The following is a 19050-nucleotide window of genomic DNA, read 5'->3' as shown; positions in this document are numbered from 1 at the left end:
GCTGTGCACCTGGTCCTTTTGGGGCACAGTTACCCCATTCAGGACCAGGGAGTCCCCCACACCATAATGGTAGGTAAGTGTGTGACGGGAGGGGCTCTGTATATTGACACCATGCACAGTTAATGGGACTCACGACAGTGGAGTTGCAGCCACTCGTTTATGTAGGAGAAAACGAAGGAGTGCACTTGTGCAGACCATTGGAGTGTATGTGTGGAATAACCTTGTGCTTTCCCCGAATGCCCTTTTGGGGCAGGTTCAGCGGTCTTTCGGCTATGTCTCAGGTTGAGGGAGAAGTGATGGCAGTCTACAAATGCAGGGAAGCAGGGCTTAGTCGCTAAAAAGAAAAAGTAATCTTGCTCGCGAACCTCATTGTGCAATGACATCTGCAGACTGATCAATCATCCTGCTGGATCTGCCAGAATGTGTTCTGACAATTCACCCAGATTCCCTGCTACCCACTTCTTTATTGAATAAGTTTCCCACTTAGCTGCAGTGAAGTAACTCATTCCCCCACCCCCCAAACTTGGAAGTCTTTTTATGAAACAACTGCCTGTGACTCATCAGAAGTCTAGTTGTGCTGTATTGAAAATATATGGAACCTCTTCAATGTGCTGTGTATCCGTAGCAAAAGTATAGTAAAAAATTGCATTGCATGGTCCTTTGGGCAAATCTCTCTCTTATTCTAACCAGCCTTACAAGGTTGTTGTGAGAATAGAATAAGCTAACCCTTTTCTGAGCAGCCTGTTTGCAAGAGTCCCATAGGCATCTTGTTGGCTACTGTGATCAGGGCTGGCCCACCCATGAAGCAAGGTGAGGAGGCTGCCTCAGACGGCAAGATCCTTAGGGGCAGCAGATCCCGATGTAGCTCTTCATTCCCCCCTTGTTCCTGATGTAGATCTTCACTCACCCCTTCTTCCTTGGAGGGGAGGAGGGTGACACTTTGTGGTTTGCCTCAGGTGGCAAAATGTCTTGGGCCAGCCCTGACTGTGATAACAGTATATTGGACAAGGTGGGCCGTTGTCTTGATCCAGCAGGCCTCTTCTTATGAAGGAAAAGTGGGATGTGTCAGGCTCCTGTCCCAAAACACAACACTGACTCTTACTTGCAAGTAAGGAAGAGATCAACCCTGCCCCAGGTTTTCCCTGTTTTTTTTTAATTGGAGGTTTTCGGCATAGAATACAATAAAAAACCAAACCATACAATAAAACCCAAACCAATCTAAATAAAAAGAGATCTTTAGTCAGGCTAATAGCGGTACAGGCTCAATATCAGTTACAAGGCCCAGAAGCCAAGATTCCAGGGTCCATGAGCTAGGCAAGAAGTTCATAACTGAACGGAAGCTATGAAGATGTCCCAACAGTTGACACGTCCTTCCTGCCAAGCTTTTAAAGATAGTGACAAAAACAAACCCCTGTGCTGCAATACAGAATAATCTGCTCAAATCCAGCCGCAACACGTGGCTAATAAATGTAGTAAATGTATTATTATTAGTGGTTAGAATGCCATTCAAAATTTACAAGTCATCAACTTCAATATATATATATATATATATATGTCCATAACCAAGAAGTAGCCAGTGCAATGACTTGCTGGGAGGGAACACCACATTGTAGGCAGGATGCCTTTAAATGGATAATGTCCAAAAGTATTGTGGTGGTGGGTGTTCAATGTTCAATTCAAAATTTATTACGGTCAAATACCAGCTCGAAAAGCACAACTGGGACAGCTTTCACAAGAATAAAATATACATATAAAGCAGTGTACAACAACAGCTTAAAAATTAAAATCTAAGATGAGCGCATATACACATAAAGATCTAAAAATTTGGGCTACGAATTGGCCCCGTCACCCTGGAGGCTGACTTCGACTGTTTTCCTAGCAAACTAATTTGTTTCGGGGGTTGGCCTGCAAATCTGCATGCAGAATCTAGCGACCACCCAGGTCGTCTTGTGGTGGGTGTTCCAACATGAAGAATTCAATAGCAACCAGCAAACAAGCCCGGATTGAATCAACTGTTTCAGAGGTGAATCTTCGTCAGCAAATAATTTTTGATAGAATACCCATACAGGTAAATGTAATACTTGTAATACTTGTGGATAAGAGCTCACTAGCACTGGTTGGAACATCTATGTGTTGCGGCTGTATTTGAGAAGCTTTTAAAGATAGGCTGAACTCTTGCATGAGACCCTCTTGCCCTACAAGACATGCATATGTGTGCTGCACCTCAGTGGCTCTACAGATCTCATCTACGAAGGTGGTACCTGGTTTTCAGCAGGAAGACTGTGCCCTACCCTGTGCATCTTGCTTTGCTGCCACCTTTTTCTTCTCAGCCCCCCCGCTCTGGCTGATCAAAGTCCTCCCCTCTCCCCGATGAACCTCTGTGCTCCACAGGAAGGGTGGAGGAGAGACCCAGCAGCTCTGACATCTAAAGTCACAAGAAGACGACCTCTTTCCTCCTTCCGTGAATGCCAGCCTTCCAGGAACCCATCTGCCCCTTCTTCTTCTTCCTCCTCCTCCTCCTGGTCCATCTGCAGTTGCCAAGCCATGCCAGATCCTGATGGAGCCAAGGGGCCCATGACAGGACAATATTCTTATTTATTAATTTATGCCCTGCCCTTCCTCTTAGACCTTCTTGGATATGCACAGGGAGCTTATTCCAGGGTACGTCTCTGAGAAGCCCCTCTGTCATAGTCGGGCCATAGCCACTGGGGTAACTGGGATGTGGACAAATTTAATATATACAAAAATATGGCTGACCCAAGCCACTCAAGACATTATAGTTTAAAACCAGCTCCTTGAATTGTACTCCAAAGACAGCAAGGAGCCAGTACAGAGGTTGGATTGCCAGTGTAATTTACCACCCCTTGTGTTTTCTGGAACAGTGCCTTGCTTTGAGCCAAACAGGATTGTTATATTAAACTAACTCCTTGTCCACAGGCTTCTTCGGTGTTTCAGTGCACCTTGATTCCTCTTAATTCTTCGGAATTAAATGACATGTTCCTGCAGATTTATTTAGCGATTACCTTTTGTTTGATTTATTCATACCTCTCTATCAACATTAATTTGTCAAGGTTTCTTGTGTGTTCAGTTCCCGTTCAACATCTGTCTCTCCAGAGAGTGAAGTGCCTCACTCCATGCTAGGCAGGAATCCAAGAACGAGGTCCTTTCATTTCAGGCGAAGAATCGAGTAATTACTACAAGTCATTCTCACTGACAGGCTATAAACCAGCCTGGCGGGCCTTAAATTTCCCCATAATCTTAGGGAGGGAAGGCAGAGGGTGGAGCTGGAAACTGCTCCAGTTTTACAAAGTGGGTGGAAGGTTAAAAAACAAATATTCTCCACCTTTTATATTTTTTGTTGTGGTTGCATGAGTTTAATTTTTTTGCTAAGGACACTTCAAGTCCATTTACGTAATGTGTAGGCTGGGAGGACTTCTAAATCAGTTAGATTGGTGCAACTGAGTTCCGTGTTCTAGTGGGACTCCCCTATTGTATGAAAATGTAGCTAGCTGGCTGGTGTTGTTATATACATTTACATTTGCAACTAACCTTTAAATTCTTGTTTCTGGCATCCGAGAGCTATTGTCACTTCTTCTATGCGCTCTGGAGGCCACAAGTCTTGCTTTGTTTCCTCAGACATGTTCTGGCATCTCTAAATCCCATCCTCAGTGCTTGACCCACTGTCCTTGGGGTGTCAGTATCCCCAGTTATTACACTGCTGCCAGACACACGTGGCGTCTTACTGGTTTCTTTTGCCGGCGTATAGATGGCATTTGCCAGCAACAGCCGAGGACCTCTGGGACTTTTTGTTTTTGGGAGTGTTTGGCAGGGATCACTATACCAGCACCTGCCCTGGCAATACCTCCTATGCTGCTTGTGAAAGATCTCGGTAAATATCCCCTCTAAAACCCTACGTACATGAGATTTGGCCAGGCAGGGATGGCCCCACCATTTTGCACTCCTGTCTCTTCCTTTACTCTTTTAGATGTGCCGGCCATTTTGCATTACGCCACGCCCTCACATATGCCTTTTCCGGTTACAACACATAGCCTACCACAGAGCGGCCATTTTGCGCTTGGCGGCCATGACACTTTCTCAAAATCCCGAATGTGCCCAGTGGCCCCACAAGATTGGTGATCTTAAACATCCCCTAGTGTAAGGATGTGTCGGGTGGCACACAGCTTTCGGTCTCTCTTGGGACCAAACTATATGAGACACCTTTCACGCAAGTATTAGCAATTTTGCAACTGAAAAAAGGGGCCTCCGATCTAGACTGCGACCCACCTTGTGTTTGGGATATCAGGGGTAGTGTCCTCTGCTGGTAGGGGCATTTCAGAAACATCTTCACCCATAACCTCATAGGGAGGCAGGTGCTGTACTGGAATCTGAAGATTAAGTGACAGGGAGCTTCAGCCCTTTATATACAGAGTGTTTGTTGTGGGGGGAGGAAAGAAAAGGAGAATGTTAGCTGCTTTGTGACTCCTTCAGATAGCGATAAAGCGGGATATCAAATCCAAACTACTACTCTTCTTCTTCTTCTTCTTCTTCTTCTTCTTCTTCTTCTTCTTCTTCTTCTCCTCCTCCTCCTCCTCCTCCTCCTCCTCCTCCCCCATGTAGTTCCAGTAAATATTGGGGTCTCTACACTCACTAGTTTCTTTAAAAAAAAAAAAAAAAAAGCCATTCACAAAACAGCTAATTGCATGGACACGCTGTGTCTGTCTGGCCCTAAAACCACAAGTCCAAGAATTGACTGTAAAAAATACCATCTGTCTGTCTGTCTGGGTTCACTTCCACTTTGGTTGCACCAGTTTTCTTCACACCATTCGCCACCAAACTATGGAACTCGCTGCCACAAGATGAGACGATGGCCTGAAACTTGGCTGGCTTTAAAAGAGGGTCAGGCAGATTCACGGTGGTTAAGTCTGTCAGTGATTTCTAGCCATGATGGCTGTATCCTGCCTTCAGGGTTGGAGGTAAAATGTCTCTGAATAGTACAATTACAAGCGAGGAGGGTGTTCTTGCACTTAAGTCGTGCTTTCTGGCTTCCCACGACATCTGGTTGGCCACGCTAAGAACAGGATGTAGAACTACATGGGACTTTGGCCTGATCCATTTGTTTTTTTAAGTCATTATACTCACGTGACCTTGCATGGCATCCATGATATCATTGCAAGTTGTGGCAGACCTACGTTAACTTATTTAAATTTTTTTTCAAAAAAGTATTTACGTTAGCTTTCAAATTATTATGGGACCACAGAAACAAGTACATCCATACCTTGGAAGTCAAACAGAATCATAGGTTGTAGAGTTGGAAGGGACCCCAAGGGTCATCTAGTCCAGCCCCCCAGCCCCACCCCCGCACTGCAGTTTATCTACAAAGCAGATCACTGTGATCTGTTGGGCAGCTTCCCCTTCAACACCCAAAGATCTCAGAAACCTTTGACATCCAAAATGTTCGAAAACCAAATCGCAGCTTCTGATTGGCTGCAGGAAGCTCCTGAAGCCAATCAGAAGCTATGGAAGTCCTGTCAGATGTTCAAGTTCCAAAAGAACTTTCGCAATCATTCCAGATTTGCGGCGTTTGGGATCCAAGGTACGACTGTAAACAATAACAAAAATTCAGTAATATATCCAACTAAAGGGGAGGCATACAAATCCTAAAGTGTTTTAAAGAACGACACCCATTCTAAAATCATGACAGCCATATTTCTCTAGCCTGCCTGGGGAGAGATACCTGTAGACCTGAAATGAAACTATATGAAATTTAAATACCACTATAATGAATAGAAGTGATCAGGATCTTTCTGCTCCTTAGAGACCCACGATTTCCGTATTATTTTTTTCTGCAATAAAAACAAATTCCAGAGAGTTTTATACTGTAAGGATATAGTCCATTTAAAAAAACAACAACACTACTTCCACCATTATGCTGTAGAGATATTGGCAGGTAACTGCATCAGTTTCAAAAACTCCTTTTGGCGAAATGTCTCCATAGTATCTGTCCAAATATTGAGGGGAGAAATTTGAATATGTGCTGTAATAATCTTTGGTATCCCCTAATAAATTTCATTTTAGAATGAAGCAACCTCTGGGCATTCCCACCAGAGATAGGAGGGAAAAAGCCACTTTATTCTCCCAACCCTCCCAGCAGAAAAGTTAGAACATTTCTTACTCACTTTACAGTCGAAAGAACCTCAACGCGACGTACAAAACAGAAACCTACTCACAACAATATACTGTAATAATAATGAAATAAAAAACCATATTTAAACAGCATTCCATTGTTCAACCCACCCACAATTCATCTCCCTTAGTACAAAACCCCAGCCTATCACTTTATGCATCCAGGATAGCTGATCAGACAAAAACTCACACAGCCTCCAGATTAAAATAAAAATCGCATTTGTTGTAAGGGGGTCGTGGTTGAAGAGCGGCTAACTGGAGATTGATTTGGGCTGTATAAAGTTACATTTGGTGTTCTGTGTCTGACTACTCCACCTTGCTGGCTGTCAGATTATAAAACAAAAGGGGGCCGATATTCTGATTTAACCAAGTAGGATCCGGCAAGTGAATGGGAATGGGGGGAGGAGAATCTCCAAATGCTTATCTTTCCCTGTTCTACCCTTGATTGAGATTTTATGTCCCAAGTTAAGCCCTTGATTTTACTGTGTAGTAATAACGCAACATAAAAATAGTTATTACTCATTATAGAAGAGATCAAACGAAAATGATATATATACACATATACATACACCTCAGAGAAAAGGGGCAAAGCTTTCTAATTATTTCCTCAAATGGAATATGCATAAGCATTTTGTATGAAAACACTCAGCATGTGCCTCTTTTCAAAATCCGCAGCATTAGCCATAATGGCCTCGTGCAGCATTTGTACTAAAGCTCTGATCCATGTATGTTTGGCATAAAACCTCCACATTTTTTTTTTAAGGAACACTTAGGCGTTTGGGTGATAAGCAAAGAAAAATGCTAATGAACATGCTTTTTCTGAAAACGTCATTTGCTCCAGTGATAAAGAGAAGTCTTCACCCTTTGAAAAAAAAACTTGGTAATAAGACTGTCTTTGCACAGCAGGGTTGTGTATACTGCCTGCTAAAGATAAATAAATTCTGCCATTGGAATTCTGTGCCAAGAAAAAAATAAAATTTTGTGAACCGTATGACTGATGCACTTTGAGGATATTTGCATACTCCCCCCCCCCCATTTTGTGCGATTCAGTGTCGCCTGGATCTCGGTGGCAACACTGTGTCCTGGCCCTCTGACTCAGTGCCTTCTTTACCCGGGGGGTGCAAGGGGTGTGGTGCACCCGGGCGTCAAATTCCGGGGGGCGCCAAATGTATTCTGGGGAGTGTCAAATGTATACCTACTGTAAACCGGCCCCTCTCGATCAGTGGCAGTGAAAGCCATAGCTGTCAAGTTTCGGATTTGAAAATAAGGGATCAGCAGTCTCACCTATCCCGGGGACAGTCACATGTCAGTGGTGGGCGGAGCCAGAAGCAAAAGTGGGCGGAGCAGCAATGTAAACTCCAAGTGGGCTTGGGCTCGGAGCGGAGCAAAGAGGAGGGCAGCCAGCAAAGAGGAGGGCAGCCATGTGCTCCGAGCAATGGAGCCCCATCGTCTTCTTGTCTGATCCCATCAAAACAGGGCAGGAAGCAGCAGCTGCTCAAAGGCAGCCAGGCCCTGCCCACCAGCTAACCCTATTGGCCGGCTGAGGGGCTTGGCGGCAACGGATAGGGGCTGATGCAGGGGGAGGAATACATCCCCCTGTAAGCACGGGAAACGGCTCCCACTTGCTTTGAGGGCTGAGGCTTTTCTCTCCAAGTAGGCGAGGTCTTCCCATCCAGTCCCTGGCCAGCAGGGGAGGAGCTGCTTCCATTAAAAACGGGAAATTTAAGGGAAATAAAAAATAAGGGAGAGCAGCAGGAAACTGCTTGAAATAAGGGAGAATCCCGGGGAAAACGGGATACTTGACAGCACTGGTGAATGCGCCCCCTTCCTCCGTTGCTCTGTTACTCTGTAGCGTCAAATATTCCTGCCGAGCCAGGAAACAAAAGCAGTTATTTCTGCTGCGCCGTTGTTATAGGTGAGCAATTTCCCTCCCCCCCAAAAGGTCAACAGCTTTGGTTTCCGCCCTCCTGAAAAAAGCTCAACAACTTTGAGTTCATCCTCCCTAAAAAATCTGGGGGCAGCTAAACAAAATTTGGGGGCGCTGGGTGGATTTTTGCACCCCAGTGGTGCATATGCTAAAGACGGCCCTGCTCTGACTCCAGCTCCATTGAATCTCCTCCTGGCTGGACCAAGTCTTCCCCGTACCAGAATGAGGATCAGAAGGAGGGGTGATGAGGAAAGCCGGCAGATCTGCTTTCCCCTCTCTGACATCTAGAGTCACAAGGGGAGAACCTCTCTGGGAACCAGTCTCACAGCCTTCCCTCTGCATCTTCTCCCCTTTTCTTCCTTCTGAATGGCTGCCAAGACATTTCAGTTTCCGACAGAACTGAGAAGCCCAGGGCTATGGGTCCACATAGCTCCGTATGGCCTACTCTCACTAGCAGCAGCTCTCCAAAGTTTTAGGCAGGAGCCCTACCTGGAGAAGCCAGGGACTGAACCTGGGACCTTCTGCATGCAAAGCAGATGTGCTGTCACTGAGCTACAGCCCTTCCCGTGGCTTTTGCCATACTAACAGCAGCACCTTAAGTTGGGTTTGTAGCTTGCCAGCTTCCAGTGCTGCTCTTTCAGGACTGGGCTGATACGGTACCTCCTTGCAGCACCTGCCAAGACCCAGGCTGCATCATTTTGTAGCTTCCAGACCATTTGGGGCAGGGAACCGGGCAGCAGAATGAAGACACAAGGTTAGCCAATCACAGTCTTCTAGAATGGCCCTGTGTCCTGCTTTATACAGTAGAAGGCAGTCCTCTCTTTGAAGAGCTGGGGGGGGGGAATCCCTAAAAATGGGAGAGCAGGAGGCTTGACTTTGCCTGCTAACCCCATATCACCTGGACCACAGATTGAGCAGGTATACAAGCCATCTGGTCAGAGTCGTCCTCACTATGGTGAGGTGTAGTGTTTTTCTATTTAAATCATTGCAATTACTTTGAAAGTAGCATCTGTACCTAAAATATGCCAAGTCTCTGCCTTCGTCTTTTTGGTGAAAAATGTCCGAGCCCTACAAAGGGCAAAATATTCCTGTATTACCAGGGGTTGGACTCGATGACCCTTGCGGTCCCATCTAATTCTATTCTATTCTAATTTCCCTTTTTTTGGCGCTGCCCTACAGTTTCCCTCACTATGGTGAGATGTATTGTATTCCTGGTTGTGGTCTAAAGCACAGAGCCTAGGGCTTGCTGATAGGAAAGTCAGCAGTTCAGATCCCCGTGACGGAGTGAGCTTCCATTGCTCTGTCCCAGCTCCTGCCAACCTAGCAGTTCGAAAGCACGCCAGTGCAAGTAGATAAATAGGTACCGCTGTGCCGGGAAGGGAAATGGCGTTTCCGTGCGCTCTGGTTTCTGTCACCGTGTTCTGTCATGCCAGAAGCGGTTTAGTCATGCTGGCCCCATGACCCGGAAATCTGTCTGTGGACAAACGCCAGCTCGCTCAGCCTGAAAGTGAGATGAGCGCCGCAATCCCATAGTCGCCTTTGACTGGACTTAACCGTCCAGGGGTCCTTTACCTTTTTACCTTATTCCTCTTGAAATCACAGCAGTTTGCTCCTAAATGTACATCTTTTCATATAAACTAGCATTTCCATATGTTACGCTGACCAATATGCCTTATCTTTTGCCCTCTTTTTTTCCGTTTGGTGGTATATTTCTAAGTGGCCGCCATTCCTGGGATGAGGGCGTATCCATTTCACTTGCCCTGTGCCCAGAAAGCATGTGGAAGAGCCCTGAGTTCCCAGCACCGCAGTGGAATCACATCATGTACCCAACCTCTCCATCTTCTTTGCAGCAGGCCCAACCACCCTTTCCTGGGGAGAGGATATCATCACACCAGTGCCTCCGATCCTGGTGCAAAGGGTGTAAAGCTCCTTTCTCTGCTTGCTGCCAGATGGCCCTTAATTCTCTCCTGTTCCAGGAGTTCTGTATCTCTGTAATCCCACTTCTGCGGTTCTCAGGGTCCCTTAGGGACTTTGGTTGATCCTGCCAATTGCCTGGTATTGTCAGCTAATTGGAGTGGAAGTGCAAAAAATGGAAAGTCATATTATTAAGCTGCCAAGTCTCCTCGCTTGGCAGAGAGCAAGGGAAGGCTTCTGGTAATTGTACCAGAAGTTATAATTGCTCTGCGTTCTCTGCCTCGAGCTTTTCTCACAAAGCAAGTCCAGTATCCTTCATCTGGAGACATCCGATACTGGCTTTTCTCCGATACTGTCTGACGGAATGCCGCTCTTGAAGTGAATCCAATTGTGGACTCCTGCACTGTGAAAGAGGATGAAACCGCCTCTCTCATTCTCTCTCTCTCTCTCTCTCTCTCTCTCTGCGTGCCATTGAATGCTGAAGTGGATAACACAGGCTAAGTACTTTGTCAATATGTCATTCCCAGCAGAACTGGCAGCTAATTTCCCCCCTTGCTTTCGTGCGCTGCATTGTCTCCATTCCCTGGAGTGAAGATGCCACTGTCACATGCCAGTCATGGCCGGCGGCCAGAGCGGGCTCAGCGATGCGGAAAAAGCTGGTGCCAACCAACCGGCAGCCTGTCCTTGCAAGAGGTGCGGCAGAAAGACAGCTTTGCCCAGGAGCGCAGCAAGGGAGGGATAAATTTGGTGATTGCAAATGGCCGCGGAATAGCCAGATCAGACCAAGCACGCATCTAGCATCCATGCACCCTGTCATTCCACAGTGGCCAATCAGGTGCCTCCAGGAAACACACAAGCTGGGCACTAAGGCAACAGCTGGCAAGGGACTGCCAGGAGTGTGCACCGGGGGAAGCGGGTCAGAATCTGACTCGGGAGAGGGGACCAGTGATTTGTGGGGACCTGTACTAGCCAAGAGGCAAGGAGATGCTTCAGAGCTGGGGGGTGGAGCACAGGAGGGGTCGGAAGTAGAGGAGGAAGAGGCAGGTCAGGCAAGTGAAAGGGCTAGGTGCTTCCCCCACCCTCCCCTGGACCACTGTCTCCCAGAACCAGGAGTGGATTGAAAAGGGAGGAGCAGAGGAAGTTTACACATGGCATAGTCCCTGGCTGCATGTGTGCATTACATCGGGGGATGGTACATAAGCTGGTGGAGGGGGAGTGGTCTCCAGTTGCTTCAACTGCTCCACAGAGCTGCCTAGATGTTAGATAATCATGCATAGGTGTCGGGGATTGTCTCCACCCCTATAGTTCAGCCCAGACGATGAGGTCCAGCTCCGAGGGCCTACTAGCAGTTCCTTCACTGCGAGAAGCGAGGGAACCAGGCAGAGGGCCTTCTTGGTAGTGGCGCCCACCCTGTGGAATGCCCTCCCATCAGATGTCAAGGAAATAAACAACTATCTGACTTTTAGAAGACATCTGAAGGCAACCTTGTTTGGGGATGTTTTTAATGTTTGAAGTTTTATTCTGTTTTCAGTGTTCTGTTGGGAGCCGCCCGGAGTGGCTGGGGAAACCCAGCCAGATGGGCGGGGTATAAATAATAAAATTATTATTACTACTACTGAAGAGGAGGAGGAATGGTGGAGGTCTCCCCCGCCCTTCTCCTGTAGCTGCCAGAGAGGAGGAAGGCAGTCTCAAATTACAGCAGGTCTTGGAGGAAGATAGCAGCTCAGAGACAGGCAAACAGCCAAGTTATGCTGTGTTAGGAGAAGGAGGAGGGGAGGCAGAGCAGCTAGCTGACACTTCACTGGATAGCATACCTGACCCCCCTCTTCTCCCAAAATGCGGCGTTCGTTAAGGGTGCTAGTACAAAGAGCACAGAGACAATTGTCCACGGACAGATGCCGTAGAAGCAGGTTCTGTTGCTAGAGAGGGAGCTCAGTGAGAGCAACTCTATTATGGAGGAATGACCGGAAATCTTTGTCTTTGGTCGTGATGACTGAATAAATCATAAGGAAGAGCTTTCTTGTTTCTCCGCTGCCTCTTGGTGCCATGAGGGTGAGGAGGAGGGAGGGAGAGGATTCCTCAAGTCTGACAAGAGCTGTATCACTTCAGAAGTTTTAGTACCTAGGGCTTTTTGTGCCATTTGGCCTAGCCATTTGCCACACAACAGCTGTTTGTTATATTATTGTTGGCAGGTGATTCCATTAGAACAATTGCAACTTTATTATTTATTTAAATAATTTCATAGAAAAAGAGTGTTGGAAGGGAAGATGAGGATCAACACTCTGCAATGCAGGAATCTTTCACTCAGCATGGGGCTAGAACACATGACCATGAGATTAAGAGTCTCCTGCTTTACCAACTGCGCTATCATGTTGCTTCATCGCAGTCGTCTCTAGGCAGTGTGCAGGAGGCCCGACGCAACGTTAATTGATAACATTTTCATTGAGTGTTCTGTTCTATGATGTGGAAGAGACCTCATCATTATTTTCCTGGCTATGATTTTTATGGTGCACGGGTGATGCAATACAATATTCACTGATATTGTCTGTATTGCAGGATCAATCCCCGTATGGAACAGCTGCATATTCCTGCATTGCAAGGGGTTGGACTGGATGACCCTCAGGGTCCCTTCCAACTCTACGATTCCCAACCCTTCCCCGCTCATCACAGTGACCGCTCTCACTATGAAATAGGTCATTGATGTGAAGGAACCAGAGCTAAGAGTGGTTTGTCCAATGGGCCTGATTTGTTTCCCATGAAATATTACACACATATATCACTTATAAACGCCACCTCCAAGTCCTCAAAAGATTCCATCAACGGTGTCTCTGAAAATTTTTACACATCACTTGGGAAGACAGGCAAACTAATACCAGTGTACTGGAAGAAGCAAAGATCACCAGTGTCAAAGCAATGATTCTTCAACATCAACTTCGTTGGACTGGTTATGTTGTGCGGATGCCTGATTATCGTCTTCCAAAGCAACTACTCTATTCCGAACTTAAAAATGGAAAGTGTAATGCTGGTGGTCAACAAAAGAGGTTCAAAGACTCCCTCAAGGCAAATCCTTTAAAATGTAGTATAAACACCAACAATTGGGAAACACTTGCCTGCGAGCGCTCCAATTGGAGAACAGCCTATACCAATGGTGTCATGGGCTTTGAAAACAGTCAAATTCAGGATGCAAGGGAGAAACGTGCTATACCCTCACCATGAACAACTCCCGCCTGGAAACCAATGTCCCCACTGTGGAAGGACGTGTGGTTCCAGAATTGGCCTCCACAGTCACTTACGGAGTTGTTGTTAAATCTGTGTTTATGGAAGACAATCTTACTCGGCTACGAGTGATCACCAAAGAAGAAGTAGAAGCTCCTTCTCTGGGCAGCTTGCATAAAAGATTCAAATGCTGTTTCAGTATAGTAAAAGCAGAAATGGCAGTGTAACATTTGGCACAAAATGACCTGCTCTGGAGAGAGAGAAAAGGTAGCTGACCTCTTGTTAGGAACGGTCCGTGTGTTCCTGGATTATGCTGAACCACAAGAGTGGAAAATTGCTGTGTGGATGTGCTGATTCTCTATTTCTGGCACCTGCTTTAGCCACTCTCCCTTGATCTGCTTCCAAACGACTAAAAAGCCAAATGTTTTAGTTGGCTGAACTCAATAATGTATGGCAAAGGGGAACTTTTCCAAATGCCGGAGGGTAAAGAACGCTGCTTCTAGATGCAACCGGTGTACATGGAGGCATTTGTGTGCTGGTTGATGGCATGTGCAGGATGAAGAGTACATCGACTTGGTTGGGGGGGGGATTTTGTGAGATTCTGAATTCTACATATGCCAACAGCCTGAACATCATTGTTGTTGGAGCAGTGCAAATCTACAAAGTGCTATATGAAGATTAAAAACAAGACACGGTCACCTACGTGTGAACATGTTCACCATAATCATGATCGTCTATGTGCCAGAAACTGGCAATCTGTAAAAGCCACAAGGGATATCTGCTATGGAGGAAGAGCATAGGAAGCTACTTGTCAGGAGTCCAGGTTCCAAGCTTGACGACACAGTAAAGGTAAAGGTGAAGGGACCCCTGACCATTAAGTCCAGTCGCGGACGACTCTGGGGTTGTGGCACTCATCTCACTTTACTGGCCGAGTGGGCCGGCGTACAGTTTCCGGGTCATGTGGCCAGCATGACTAAGCCACTTCTGGCGAACCAGAGCAGCACACGGAAACGCCATTTACCTTCCTTCCGGAGTGCTACCTATTTATTTACTTGCACTTTGATGTGCTTTCGAACTGCTACGTTGGCGGGAGCAGGGACCGAGCAACGGGAGCTCACCCCGTCGCGGGGATTCGAACCACTGACCTTCTGATCGGCAAGGCTCTGTGGTTTAACACACAGCGCCACCCGCGTCCCTGATAACACAGTAAGCATAGGTAATTAAAAAGGAGGATTTATTGCAAATACAAACAGATAGCTCCAGATGGCTCTAACGCAGCCGCCGGCATTATCACTCAAGATGACCCTTCTGAAGACTCCTGGTTCTTACAGAATATATTGAACCGTCGCCCCTTTGTCTCTTGTTTTGCTACCCATCTAGCAGCCCTCCCATTTGCCGATTCTTCAGACTTAATTGGATCAGCTCCAGCCCCTTCCTATTCTGACAGACTGTCTCTGTGTCTGTTCACGCCTGTTTGCGCTTCCTGAGAGCTTTGGCTGTGTTCCAGCCCACTCTCAGTTGTTACCTTGGCAAGCGGCATTCCAATGTCTGAAGGAGTCACTACTGACTGCTGTGTTCTTTGCTCAGCCTGCGTCAAATCTAAGCCTCTCTGTTCTGCAGCAAGCTGTAAAGTTCCACTAGGAGCTGGCTCATTCCTGACACGACCATTGCATCTTTCTAGCTTAGGGGTGTTTGCATTGACTGGCAGTAGATCTCCAGGGTTGAGGTGATGGTTTCTCCCAGTGTTCTTAGTGCAAATTCATGGAGGAGAGGGCTATTGGTGACTACCAGCTATGATGCCTATGGTCTGCCTCCACTGTCGTAGGCAGGAATGCTTCTCAATACCATTTGCTGGAATCCTGCATGCTGGTCTCCCACAGGCATCATGTTTGCCACTGTGAGAACAAGATGCTGGACTAGATGGGCCACCGGCCTGATCCAGCAGGCTCTTCATATGTTCTTATTTGGAAATGCCAAAGATTGAACCTTGAACCCTTGGCATCTTCAAGGCAGGTGCTCTTCTGCCGAGCTACGGCCCTGGTCCCCATTAATTAATCAGAAGCAGTCCTTCCAAGTAAACGCACAAGAATGATTTGCAACGATGACTTCCACCGCTTTCCCTTTATGACGGTGGTGACCCAAAATGGACAGGCAGGGGGGTCACACCTGCCTTGCGCAAATCATTCAGCTGTACCCATTGATGGTGACCAACAAATCAGGAATGAACTCCCCCTGGCATTTGCGTCAACTATTGACCAGTGCCTCTCCCCCCACCTCCACTATGCCGTGAAAGAGATACCATCAAACAGATGCCCAGCATTCATATTCCAGCATATCCCAGGAGCTGGCCTCTAGTTACATTTTAGGCACTGCATGAATGCTTTCATACAGCCCCATGAAACATAGAATAAGTTGGAAGAGAAAGCAGCTGTTGCATGCATCAGATGTCCACCTTGGTTAGTCATGTGGAGGCCACTACAATAATCTAGGCCAATCCCTGCTCTACTAAGGTGTCTAGCTTTGCAGCTGGGACTGGGAGTAACGGTCTAGCTTGAGGACCATTGCAACAGATACACCCGACATAGGGACACCTTGACTGGCAAGTTGCGTCCCTGTCAGTGGTGGCTCATCAGCAACTTTCCAGATGTTGTCAGACACCCATCACCTTCAGCCAACATGGCAAATGGCCAGAGTCAATGGGAGTTAGAGCTGAGTGATATCTGGTTTTCAACATTGCGATATATCACCAGCGAAACAGCGCAAATATCACGATGTTTGAAATAAGGATGGAGCTATGTAGAGGCATTGGCTGGTTTCACGGTTTTCTCCTGTGCTTGGCTGCCCCCTGCAAGAGACAGGAGAGAGAGAGAGTTAACAGAGGCTGCAGGAATCGAGAGAAGCATTGGCTTCATGGTTTCCCCCATATTGTGATTTTTGCATAGCACGTGCACAAACATCATGATTTGCAATTTATCGCCAGGGCAAAAAACCGGTATCACGACATGGACTTCAAACTGGTTTTGGACAATATGTTGATATATCGCCCAGCCGTAATGGGAGTTGCTTTCCACTTAAGAAAGCCTTCTCTGTGTTTATTTGAGAGTTACTGCATCAAACCTAGTGGGGCTTACTCTTGAGTAGGATTGGGAATTTGAAGCTGAGGTGAAAACTGAAGCAAGCCATGCTTTGTTTCCAATGAGTTACTCTAGAAAACTCCACCCACACCAGCTTTCACTTCACCCACTTCTGCCATGCGGTCCCTAATAGATTACGCCTCATGGTATGTGGCCCTGAGCAGAAAGAAGGTTCTCTACCCCTGGCCTAAGGATGAACTATTTATGTAATCCTGTTGCTTACTTAGGGGTCCACCTAGTCTAGCGTGGTCTGCAAGTATCCTAGCATTGTCTCCAGACACAAGACGCTCCAGTTCTTCTGGTCTTTGAAGTAAAGATGCATATGTACAGAGAGATTTGCTAACACTATCACCGTGCTAACCCACAGCCTCTTCCCCTGACTCTCACGGATTGTGTGTCAGAACCTGACAGAAAATGGGACAGCACCAGGATTTCCAACAGAGCTTAATGCAAGCAAGGCTCTAGAGACCATTATACATTCTTGAACCAATGGGAGGGCGAATGGGTTGGCAAGCCATACGCTTGACTTTGCTGATGTTGCTATGGCAACCCAGTGCACCTGGCACCCTTACCCCAGAACATCCAGATACGGTGTGTGCGCTAACTCAAGACATGGACCGCGTCTTGAGATAGCGCACATACAACCCTGACCTGCCCCATCTAGATAAGCTTTCGCGAACGCTGGTGTCGGGAGGACACCTCTGAAGCTCTGCCCCACCACACAGCTGCTACTGGTGCCCTAATGGAACCTGGGTGCTGGAGGCCCAAGATTGCCATCCTCTACAAAAAAGCAGTCACCTTCCTCACAGACAGTGCAATCGCCCCTCTGCAGCAGTCTGCAAGCAAGAGTCTTAGTAACAACTTCTGAAACCTTTCTTGAGCTCCCTTGTTGCTCGTGTTGACATCCCGCCCACCCCCTTACTGCTGGGATGAGCAAGGACAGGAACGAAATGAGTAGCCAGGTAAGGTCATTAATCCTGGCGCAAAACCAGAGCATCATTCTTCCAAAGGGGGCAGGTATGTGGGGCCCTGGAGCTTGCTCCAGGTATCTTTGCAAAAAGCCTCGTGTCTGACACGGAACAGCTTTATCCCCACCCCACCCCCACCCACCCACCCTTTTTTAAGGCACAGGAATGGATTAAATACAGCATGAGAGTTAGGCAGAGCTTGACACCCATATAACTTGGCCTCAATTGATTCTGCAGCTGTATAGTAAATCAGCTCCAGGAAGACAATTTTCTCAGGGCACCCCTGTTACTGCTCCTGCCGCTGCACGTTGGGTCAGTTATGTTATCAGAGCCAAAATGACAGCCCCTCTCCCATATCATTTATTTCCTGAGCTCCAGGGCTGTAAATTTGCACCGATCTGTGGCAGTACTTAGCTTTAACATTCTCATCAGCTTTATTAGAGAGGACTCGATTTCATGTACTGTTTCACTGAGAAGGAATGAAGCCTCCGATTTTCTTATAGCTGCATATCAGTGTGACTAAAAGGGTGATGTTTAACACAGGGAAACATCTCCCTCTGGAAGTGAGATTTTAAATCTCACAGTCCTGGGTTCGAGCGCCACGTTGGGCAAAAGATTCCTACGTTGCAGGGGGTTGGACTAGATGACCCCCGTGGTCCCTTCTGGCTCTACAGTGCTACGCCATGAAGTGGACACTGCTTTGGGGGACACTGATGCGGCAGTAGCAACGATGCGCGAGCACTGAGCTTGATATATTCGCCTTCCATGCAAGCTAACTACATGCAAATCCATATAACTGATTCCCAGGTTGCTTCCAAACGACCTGTTTACTGAGCATTCATTCTGATTTGTTGTCTGGGGTGTTAAGACAATTTTGCATCAAGCAAATGTTAACTGATTTTTTTTTTTACGGGGTGGTGGGAGAAAGCAGGGTTGTTGTGCCAGCGCTCCTAATTAACTTCCGTTGCACATTGTGAATTTGCTGGCTTGTGACTGAATCCCACCTGAAAATATCAGATGTGTGCAAGTGCCCCCAGTATCACTTTTTTCTTTCTTTATTTAAATGCAGCTTCGAAAGACGGTTGCTTAGAGCAGAGAAACGACGTGTACATGTGTGAATTTCCCTTCTTGAAACTGCTTTTCATTTTTCAAAAGCACATTGGGGCTGAGTTTGCATGAAACTTCTAGTTAACTCAAGTAGAACATGGAAAGATGACACAGAAATGTCAGAGCATACTATTGGTTCATGCTTGGATCGCTCAATTTGTTGGTTGGTGGTTGGATTCCTATGGCCTCCAAGGCCAGTTGACACACTGGCCATGATTGGTAACATGCATGTGAATGCAGTCTAAGGTTAGAGCTCAGACTGGGGCCCCTTGTTGGCAGACATGATCTGAACTGTCTGGATGTGTAGGACTTTAATAATAATAATAATAATAATAATAATAATAATAAATTTATTATTTATACCCCACCCATCTGGCTGGGCTTCCCCAGCTACTCTGGGCGGCTTCCAACAAAATATTAAAATACAATAATCCAACAAACATTAAAAACTTCCCTAAACAGGGCTGCCTTCAGATGTCTTCTAAAAGTCAGTTGTTTATTTCCTTGACATCTGATTGGAGGGTGTTCCACAGGGCAGGTGCCACTACCGAGAAGGCCCTCTGCCTGGTTCCCTGTAACTTGGCTTCTCGCAGTGAGGGAA

At 46.8% G+C, this 19050-nt stretch overlaps 1 protein-coding gene across 1 annotated transcript in view; it reads left to right on the top strand.

The window, feature by feature from the left end:
- FRAS1 (Fraser extracellular matrix complex subunit 1) overlaps positions 1-19050 on the top strand; it is a 306274-nt gene that overhangs the window by 98315 nt on the left and 188909 nt on the right. The window lies entirely within an intron of this gene.

This window comes from Lacerta agilis, chromosome 9 (genome assembly GCF_009819535.1).
Source record: "Lacerta agilis isolate rLacAgi1 chromosome 9, rLacAgi1.pri, whole genome shotgun sequence".
NCBI classification, from domain to species: domain Eukaryota; kingdom Metazoa; phylum Chordata; class Lepidosauria; order Squamata; family Lacertidae; genus Lacerta; species Lacerta agilis.
Note: the sequence above shows the minus strand (reverse complement) of the source record. Positions and strands in the feature narration are given on the sequence as shown.